The sequence below is a fragment of the Argopecten irradians genome, chromosome 5 (assembly GCF_041381155.1).
Source record: "Argopecten irradians isolate NY chromosome 5, Ai_NY, whole genome shotgun sequence".
Lineage (NCBI taxonomy): Eukaryota > Metazoa > Mollusca > Bivalvia > Pectinida > Pectinidae > Argopecten > Argopecten irradians.
In genome coordinates, this window is record NC_091138.1 from 18,031,366 (window position 1) to 18,042,233 (window position 10,868).

Consider the following 10,868-nt stretch of genomic DNA (forward strand, 5'->3'; position numbering starts at 1 on the left):
ACACATCACACCGTAGCTGGCATCATCTCAGTGGGCGTGGTCTGGCGCTGTTATCGGTACCGAATGTAAGTCACCCAAACTAATCGAAGTGACACCACTCTAACCAAAACAAAAGTTTATTGTTATGTTGTGTCACTACGCAGTGACCATAAAAATAAATATTTGGAAAACATCTTATATTAAGAACAACAACAACACGATTGTTTGGTGGGTGTAACGACTTGTAACAAGCTAGAACGCTAGCACCTTTACTGTCAAACAGTTGTCATAGATTGAAATGGACACTTAATGTTACATTGGAAATTCCACAAACGATAAACACATACTCGAAGACACATTTGGAGCTTGGCGACGTCGCTTATCAGGAGTAATCGACAAAGTACATTACTGCAGTGGATGATCACTCCATGTTGTGTCTCTGCTTTTGTTATTGTTTTTTTTTAATTATATTTCGTTTGCTGAACTTTGGTATTTTGTTGTGAGGTATTTAGTCGTGAAGTGTTTTAGTGTTTATTATTTCGTTGTGATATGTTTTTGCTGCGGTGTTTTTTGTGAGGTTCTCATTTTTGCAAGGTATTTGCTGTGAAATTTTTATTGTGAGGTATCTTGTTGCGATATGTGTTTGCTGTGAGGTAATTTGTTGTGTTTATTTGCGAGATATGATGATATGAAGCGTTTTGATATGAGGTGATTTGTTGTAGAATATTTTTTGTAGGTGTTTTGTTGTTAGATGCGTTTGTTGAGAGATGCTTAGTTTTGAAGTGTTGTATGTGGAATGTTTTGCTGTGAAATCTTTTTTCTGTTGTGAAGTTGGATGTGTTACCTTTGTTGTGAGGTGTTATGTTGTAAAGTAAATTAAATGTGAGGAAATTTGAATTTGATGTGATGTTATTTCATTGTAGTGTATTTCGTGGGTGGAGTTTTGTTACGGGTTTTTTTTTTTTGTTTTTTTTTTGTGTGTGAAGTTTCCTTGTTTTTGTTGTGCGGCGTTTTGAATTGACTTGTTTTATGGATGTTTTAGGTCAAAAAATATATGTCTGTTGAGGGCTACATTCGCAAAAAAGTAGGGTCGGTCGGGAGGATTTTTTTCTTTTTTTTTCAGTGTCTTTCACTCTAAAATTATGGCCGGAACCGGATTCTGAGATTCTAAACAGACATATTTTTTGGCCTTATTGTTTGATTTGTTGTTTTTGCGATTTAATGTGAGATTTTTTGTTAAGACACGTTTTTAACAGGTGTTTTTTGTGATTTGTTGTGTTTTGTTTTGAGGTGTTTTAATCAGGTTTTTTGTTAGAAGCATTTTTTTCCGGAAAATAAAACGTGATGAAGGTTACGATATCATGCCTTATCATGTCCGGCCTTGTTTTATTACGTTGTGAGGTTTAAGTTTTTATATAAATTGTTGCGTGTCTTGTGTTTGTTTGTTTTTTTGGGTTGTTTTTTTTTGTGGTATTTTGTAGTGTTTTTGTTGTTGTTGTTGTTTTTTAAATTATGTTCGTTTTGTATGTGTTTATGTTGTTTGTAGTGTTCAGTGAATCAATTCTATTGTGTCCTGGAATTTTTAATTGTTTTGTTTTATTTCGTGATATTCTGGGGAACTTTCTTGTGTGATGTGTTTTGTTGTTGGTTGTGTTTTCTGTTATGTCATTATGTTTTGTTATTCAGTGTTTTGACATTTTGTTTCTTGTTGTGGTGTTATGCTGTGTTTTGCTGTATGGCGTTGTGCTTCGTCACGAATTATTAACTGTATGGTGCTAATGGAGTGTTTTGTGGTGTTTTATTTTGTGATATTACTTTTCGGAGTATGATGCAAAGTTGTTGTTTTTTGTGCGTTCTGGTGATTTTTGATGTTTAGTAGTGTTTGGTTTTCAGCTTTGCTGCGAAATTTTGGAGTACAGATTTGTTTTGAGATGTGATGTTTGATTGTGTAGTTCTCTAATATGCTGTTGTGTTAGTTATGTGTTATGATGTTTTGTTGTGTGTCGTGGAAAGGTATCTTTAGAATGTCAGTCAAACGTTTGACATATTCCGTTGCCTAAATTGGTGTTTAGTTGTATATTGTTATGCCAGAAAATTGTGTTTGGAAAACATTTTATACTAAGAACAACACGACGATTGTTAAGCGGGGTATAACGGCATGTAACATTAACAAAATGTTTATGACAAAACGGAATGCACTTTTGCTGTCAACGATTGAAATGGACACTTGTTACCGTGGACATTCCTAGAAAAATAAACACATAGGTAAAGACACATTTGGAGCTTGGTGACGTCATTTATCGGGTACTGGGAATAATTACCACAGGTTGTGCATCAGCATGAGTACATGTTATTTTTCTGTATTTTGGTATCTTGTTTAGTTGTTGTGGGATATTTTGTTCAGTTGTTGTGGGATATCTTGTTCAGTTGTTGTGGGATATTTTGTTCAGTTGTTGTAGGATAATTTGTTCAGTTGTTGAGGGATATTTTGTTCAGTTGTTGAGGGATATTTTGTTCAGTTGTTGTGGGATATTTTGTTCAGTTGTTGTGGGATATTTTGTTCAGTTGTTGTGGGATATTTTGTTCGTTTGTTGTGAGGTATTTTGTTCAGTTGTTGTGGGATATTTTGTTCAGTTGTTGAGGGATATTTTGTTCAGTTGTTGTGGGATATTTTGTTCAGTTGTTGTGGGATATTTTGTTCAGTTGTTGAGGGATATTTTGTTCAGTTGTTGTGGGATATTTTGTTCAGTTGTTGTGGGATATTTTGTTCAGTTGTTGTGAGGTATTTTGTTCAGTTGTTGTGGGATATTTTGTTCGTTTGTTGTGAGGTATTTTGTTCAGTTGTTGTGGGATATTTTGTTCAGTTGTTGTAGGATATTTTGTTCAGTTGTTGTAGGATATTTTGTTCAGTTGTTTGTGGGATATTTTGTTCAGTTGTTGTGGGATATTTTGTTCAGTTGTTGTAGGATATTTTGTTCAGTTGTTGTAGGATATTTTGTTCAGTTGTTGTGGGATATTTTGTTCAGTTGTTGTGGGATATTTTGTTCAGTTGTTGTAGGATATTTTGTTCAGTTGTTGTGGGATATTTTGTTCAGTTGTTGTGGGATATTTTGTTCAGTTGTTGTGAGATATTTTGTTCAGTTGTTGTGAGGTATTTTGTTCAGTTGTTGTTGTTCAGTTGTTGAGGGATATTTTGTTCAGTTGTTGTAGGATATTTTGTTCAGTTGTTGTGAGGTATTTTGTTCAGTTTTGAACATAATTTTAAAAACAACAACAACAACAAAAACACTACAAAATACCACAAAAAAACCACAAAAAAACAAACAAACACAAGACACGCAACAATTTATATAAAAACTTAATAAAACGTAATAAAACAAGGCCGGACATGATAAGGCATGATATCGTAACCTTCATCACGTTTTATTTTCCGGAAAAAAATGCTTCTAACAAAAAACCTGATTAAAACACCTCAAAACAAAACACAACAAATCACAAAAAACACCTGTTAAAAACGTGTCTTAACAAAAAATCTCACATTAAATCGCAAAAACAACAAATCAAACAATAAGGCCAAAAAATATGTCTGTTTAGACAACTGAACAAAATATCCCACAACAACTGAACAAAATATCCCACAACAACTGAACAACAACAACTGAACAAAATATCCCACAACAACTGAACAAAATATCCCACAACAACTGAACAAAATATCCCACAACAACTGAACAACAACAACTGAACAAAATATCTCACAACAACTGAACAAAATATCCCACAACAACTGAACAAAAAACAGTTGTTGTGGGATATTTTGTTCAGTTGTTGTGGGATATTTTGTTCAGTTGTTGTGAGATATTTTGTTCAGTTGTTGTAGGATATTTTGTTCAGTTGTTGTAGGATATTTTGTTCAGTTGTTGTGGGATATTTTGTTCAGTTGTTGTGAGATATTTTGTTCAGTTGTTGTGGGATATTTTGTTCAGTTGTTGTGGGATATTTTGTTCAGTTGTTGTTGTTCAGTTGTTGTGGGATATTTTGTTCAGTTGTTGTGGGATATTTTGTTCAGTTGTTGTTGTTGTTCAGTTGTTGTGGGATATTTTGTTCAGTTGTTGTTGTTCAGTTGTTGTGGGATATTTTGTTCAGTTGTTGTGGGATATTTTGTTCAGTTGTTGTGGGATATTTTGTTCAGTTGTTGTGGGATATTTTGTTCAGTTGTTGTGGGATATTTTGTTCAGTTGTTGTGGGATATTTTGTTCAGTTGTTGTGGGATATTTTGTTCAGTTGTTGTGAGATATTTTGTTCAGTTGTTGTGGGATATTTTGTTCAGTTGTTGTGGGATAATTTGTTCAGTTGTTGTGGGATATTTTGTTCAGTTGTTATTTTGTTCAGTTGTTGTGGGATATTTTGTTCAGTTGTTGTGGGATATTTTGTTCAGTTGTTGTGGGATATTTTGTTCAGTTGTTGTTGTTCAGTTGTTGTGGGATATTTTGTTCAGTTGTTGTGGGATATTTTGTTCAGTTGTTGTGGGATATTTTGTTCAGTTGTTGTTGTTCAGTTGTAGTGGGATATTTTGTTCAGTTGTTGTGGGATATTTTGTTCAGTTGTTGTGGGATATTTTGTTCAGTTGTTGTGAGATATTTTGTTCAGTTGTTGTGGGATATTTTGTTCAGTTGTTGTGGGATATTTTGTTCAGTTGTTGTGGGATATTTTGTTCAGTTGTTGTGGGATATTTTGTTCAGTTGTTGTGAGGTATTTTGTTCAGTTGTTGTTGTTCAGTTGTTGTGGGATATTTTGTTCAGTTGTTGTGGGATATTTTGTTCAGTTGTTGTGAGATATTTTGTTCAGTTGTTGTGGGATAATTTGTTCAGTTGTTGTGGGATATTTTGTTCAGTTGTTGTGGGATATTTTGTTCAGTTGTTGTGGGATAATTTGTTCGTTTGTTGTGAGGTATTTTGTTCAGCTGCTGTGGGATATTTTGTTCAGTTGTTGTAGGATATTTTGTTCAGTTGTTGTAAGATATTTTGTTCAGTTGTTGTGAGGTATTTTGTCGTGAAGTGTTTCAGTGTCATTGCGAAATATTTTGGTGAAAGGCGTAGTAATAGAATATTTTGCAATGATTTTTTTTAAATGTTGTACATATGTATCTTGAATTTGTTGCGTCTTTCGAAAGATTTGGCGCTTTCTGGAGTGTTTGGCGGTGAAGTGCGTTGCCATGGAAACATAAGAAGAATCTCTGGGATCAGATTGGTCACGTTATTTGATATGTTATCGTTACTGAAGAAGGTAACGTATCTGTGTATATAGGATCGGTCACGCTTGGGCTGAAGTACACCGCTGTGAAATTATACACGCCTTCAGCTCACTTTGTAGATGTGTCCGATAAGGACACCTAATTGGGGGATGATAGCCGTATAACGAGCCCATACTTTGATGGATGTAAGGAGAGCTGCAGCCCGGGATACGGGTGCTGACCCGAGTAAGTGAGACTGACGCCGCCCTGCCGCCTGGGCTGCACATTGGATAATAGTGCCATCAATTAGATGTACTTCTCTATTACTTAAGGAAAACAGATCCAAGAGGCAAACGGCTTAATAGTAAAGCAATACTTAGCTATTAATGTCGGTAAATTGAGGAAATAATTGCATTGACATCTATTAGATAACGAGATTTTCAATGATGGTGTTGGTGTACCATACAATAATTTCAGAACTCTGGCAAAGTTATATCTGCCATATTTTTCATACTCACGAATCAAGATGAGCTTGTAATATGTTATTAACCAATACAAATGTAGCTGAAAATTAATTTTGGCAGTGCTATAGTGAAGTAAAATGAGTAAATATGGTCAGGCTATCAAGCGAAATTGTGGTTAACAATTTCATTTCACATTTTTAGTGTTATTAGTAATTATGAAGTTATTTGTGCAGGAATGTTTACATCTAAATCTGCATAAGGCATACAAATAACAATTTTACAGTACATAATTTCTGTTTTGTAATTAACGTTTAAAAGGCATTTGAAGCCATTTGAATTATTTCCATGGCTTAATTAAGATAAATGAAGAAAAAATTACATGCCAAAATGTTCGCCCAGTTACGGTACATGTAACTGTAGTTTTATTGTCTAATAGTTTTATCTTAAGAAATCAGTACAATGCTTAAATTTTACATTAACTGCTGTTTTGAATTTGTGAGTATGCGTTTTTTGTGTAAAATTATACCTTATCAAACTATTATTTCTTATAATGATAAATGATATCATTTTTATGGCGTATTCCTTATACATGTACCATGTTCAGTCAAGACGTGTGAACCGCTTCACATTCAATATAATAGGGTAAAACACGACAAAGCATCACATGCGTTTTAACATAACCAATGACTTGTGAGTCATTTTGCTCTGTTAACAATACTGAGTAGGATTTTTTTCATTTGACGTTAAAGTCATTGTATCGAGGAAGTGTAACACTTAACACCAGGTAATCGCACATCAAACAGACATGGATAGGTTTAATCACGTCTCATTCTCACGAAGTAGAGGAAGCGAGACCCCAAACTGTCGCCATATTTACTCCATATACAATGGCGTCTCTCCCAATCCTACTTACCTGGGTTTTATGTACTTACTACGCTGAATATTTTCCTGTCTATGACGTCGACTTCAATACCTTTTCCACCCAAACTACGAAGTTATAGTGCATTTCGTAGTATCGTGCGTTTTTCTTTAAAGATAATCTTCATATAATTATTATGATGACTAAGTTGTTGCCGAATCATGATAACAAGGCCCAATCAGTATATACCATGAACATTTTCACCAATGTATAGCAGTTTTAGGAAGAGTTGTTCCATGTCGGCCTTGAAATTGATTTTAATTATAACCGAGGTGAAAGGTAATACAAGGCAACCATAATGTATAGATTTGCCCATATACGGAATCAACACTGGTATTACTAACGAGACCTCGAATTACTAAATTATATAATGCAAACCAATACCCTTTATTGTATATAAAGTGTTTAAGTAATAAAGTTTTTTGTACTGACAATCATTTTAGGCAGTAGATGGTAGAAATGGATGTTGGGGTTATCTAAGCCTATTATATTCACATTCTAATTTACTTGAAGAGAGATATGGCTCCGATGTTCGACGACACAACACTAAATAATAAACGACGTACATTCAAATATTATTCATCATATAAAATACTACTAATCGACACTCAAGTCCATCAATACTTTTTCTATGTAATTGAAATATTTGTTTGACATATTACGAGTTATGAGTTTGACCAACTCCTTTTTCGACACAACTTCAGCTGTGTCCCAACAATAACATTCCATTATAACATATCAGTCCTCCGAGTTTTGATAGTAAAATCTTTGTTGTCTTTGTAATAATTAAGAAAGAGTTCTTCAAGAGAACTTGAACTGTTTTAGATTCCGATGTACTACGTTTGCCATGCCTTTAAAATTAACACTATCACGCCAATGTACAAACATGGAAAATACACTTCCCCTGTACATTTAGTGATAACAACACTTTGATGAATATTGTGTTACGTTTTGGAGAGATTTCAGTTTTGGCCACTCTCTTACTTTATACAGATAACTAGGATACTGTTATGCAATGAAGTTGCATTTACAATGTGTTATCAAAAATTAACAGTATATAGGTAAAGGATATAATTTACAAGACAAATGTAACCAGGAAAGATTTATTTATCAAACTGTCTTTGATTGCATATATTTATAGCTTACTTGTTGATAATAAAATTCGCTAGAGTTGTCTATCTTGTCACTGGAATTTGCAGTGATATACGTATACATCAGCATGTCAATATCTCTAAATATTTCATTATGAAATTAATCTACATTTTAAAATCTCATCAGAACACAATTTACCATTTACACACAAGGAATTAAAATGTGTGGATCTTAAACCGTGATGAAACATTTTTAAGCTTTCCAACACGAGGCGAAACTCCTTGTTTGTCAACTTCCCGTTTGGGACGAGGTTCCCTATATCATTTTTAAGAGGTTGAAGATTTCTTTTAATTCACCGATATACATTAGTAATACCAAAGCAAATGTAAGTTACGTAAATACCTTGTGATAGAAATCTTCATCGATCTTGGTCCCTCTATGGTTACAGTGCTGTAAGCGCAGGTAGTGTGCCTTCATGTATTGGTATTTTAGACAGAGGTTCAGGAGATAAACCTGAAGTAATCCAGATTCCTTGATTCTCTGTATACCATGGACTTAGCACTGTTATACTGCTGTAAAGTAGGATAGTACATTTTTGTTCTGTACTTCTGTTACATTTTTGGAAAGATTTCCTCGGGTTTAACCTATCCTCTTTTGTAGAGGTAATCAGGACACAGTTGTGCAATATTGTTACATATGTTATCAACTGGAGAAACTGTGATTTGCAGTATAAACTTAGATTAAGTTAGTGATTAGTTATATTTGTCGAACTGTTTTCTTATTACTGTTACGTAACAAGAATCACGTGAGTTGTCTACCTTGTAACTTGATGAGTGTTAATACTTATTGATAGGCCTGTATATCCGTATGCCAATATCTTTTCTTTATCTTAAGATATACACGAACATAATCTAGCTTCTAATACCTCACATGAACACAATTATCATCCACCTTTTACTGTTTTGAATTTGCTATGATTCAAATATAACGACATTAACTCTTGATATGAAGTGTATGCCAGATAGATAGATTTAATACATAAAACATGAACAATCAAGGACTTTTTTTCTCTTTCTAGAGTGATCGCCTAAGGAACACATGTCTCGAACAAAACGACAGGACCTTCTTAACACATTATACATATTTCTTTTTCGGATAAAGCGAATGGTTATTAAGGTTACGCCTTAAAGTGAACAGTCGGGCAAGGATGGCTAAAGTCGGTAAAAATGGTGTGAATGTATCCAGTATAATTTCTTATGAAATGGAAAAATAAAATCTCTCGTCAAAATCTGTCTGCGTGCGAAGAAATTAATTTAAAGTATGAAAATTCTAAAACGTCCTCCCGGCTCACTATGTCCGTGGTTACATTTCCACGCAGCCTCGCTTTCAATGCTTTCAACTTTTCTTTACTTTAATGGTCAGAACTGGGAAACTAAGCAGAACTTGACCGTCCTATTAATATGTGAGAACTTTTGGAAGGCCAATGAAGGCATTTAGACTGGTTTTCTTTGCCCGACTATTCACTTTAAGTTAAACAATAAAAATGAGTCGATATCGTGGACACGTTAAAACAAAACAAAAATATATACTCAGAATCCTACTTAGTAACTTGTAGCTAAATCAAGTAGATAGAATGTTGAAAGATAATATCTTATAATTATCTGAGTACAGTGATATTCATTGAGAGAAATTTTATAGTTTCAGTATCATTTAATTGGCTTGATATTTTACATGAAATTCGTTTTGATACTCCTTATGGTCCCGTTGTCACTCCCTACCTCAGTGTCATGTGAATCATACCTTGCCACTTTATGATGTAGAATAGAATGAACCAAAGGACGCTTATCTTCTGATCTCGATTTAAAACTATTCTATCATCATAAATGTACAAAAGGATTAGATGTACGTTATCTCAACTAAGTATTACCTTCTCCACAACACATTATGGTACGATATCAATGGCAGTAATATCAACCATAAATATGGTCAAGTAGATAGAAAAATAAATATAAATAAGAAGATGGAAGGAGAGTACAGAAAGAAGAGAATGGGACATGGTGATATTACTACTGTGGTATCGTTAGGAACACATGGCCTAGTCACATTGTATTCGTGGAAGGTTTCGAATGGATCTATGGCAGTCGGGTTTAAGCTTGTTCCTGTAACGATAAGACAACTATGATGAAAAATGAAAAGAGTGATGAGATGAAAATAGCCCTCAAATGCATTTACTGAAATTTTAAACCCTGATGTGGATAAAAAGTGCAAAATACATTGTTGTATGATTAAGTAATTTCGAAAACGTTCCTATCAACTATACATTGAACTCAATAAATCATTTTCATGAAGCCCTGTATGTTACACTAGAAACACTGGATGAAAGGCCTCCTGAACATTTTTAGGATTTGCAAACTTCCCCTGTTTTATTAAATGATAAATGTTAATAAAAAAACTTACTTGTCCAAATGGATAGCATATGGATAGCTTAACGAGTGTTTAAATATGCAGTGTGTATGCTATTGTTTTAAAATCAAATTAAATATACAGTACGGTGCCATTAGCATGGCAACAACGTCATTTTTTAAATTTGATTCAGTGCTTTTTCACATTATTTGGAATTTTAATTTCATTGGGATTTACCATTCAATAATAAAGAAAAGAGAAAAAACCTCTGAATTTTCTTTTGATATAGAAATGAATTTTCTCCGTTATCTAGTTTTCAAACTACATAAGAATATATTCACTCAAAAATTACTTTTGACTTCATTTCCTTATAAAATGTCAACAAAATCTAACCTCCATCTTCAAAGAATGGCATCTTTGCAACCAATTCACGGAAAAATATGTATCTAATATAAAAACAATTGAAAATTTTATTCAAACAGAGCGCATTTCTCTTGGATGGCAAACTACTTCAAAATTACTGAAAATGTGAAAAACCCACTGAATCCAATGGAGAAAGTGACGTTGTTTCCATACTTTTGGTACGGTATGTAGGTTTCGTGTGATAAACCTCTCACGGTGTAAACCCCACTGTTGTTTATGATGTGTGAGAAGTAAGATCTAGGGCTGAACTTTAACCTGTTGTAGAACTTCTAATGCTTTGTATGTTATGCCTTAATTAAGGCTATCGCACGGCGATGTTAGAAGGGTATGTGCATTTCCTCTGTAGTTAAACATT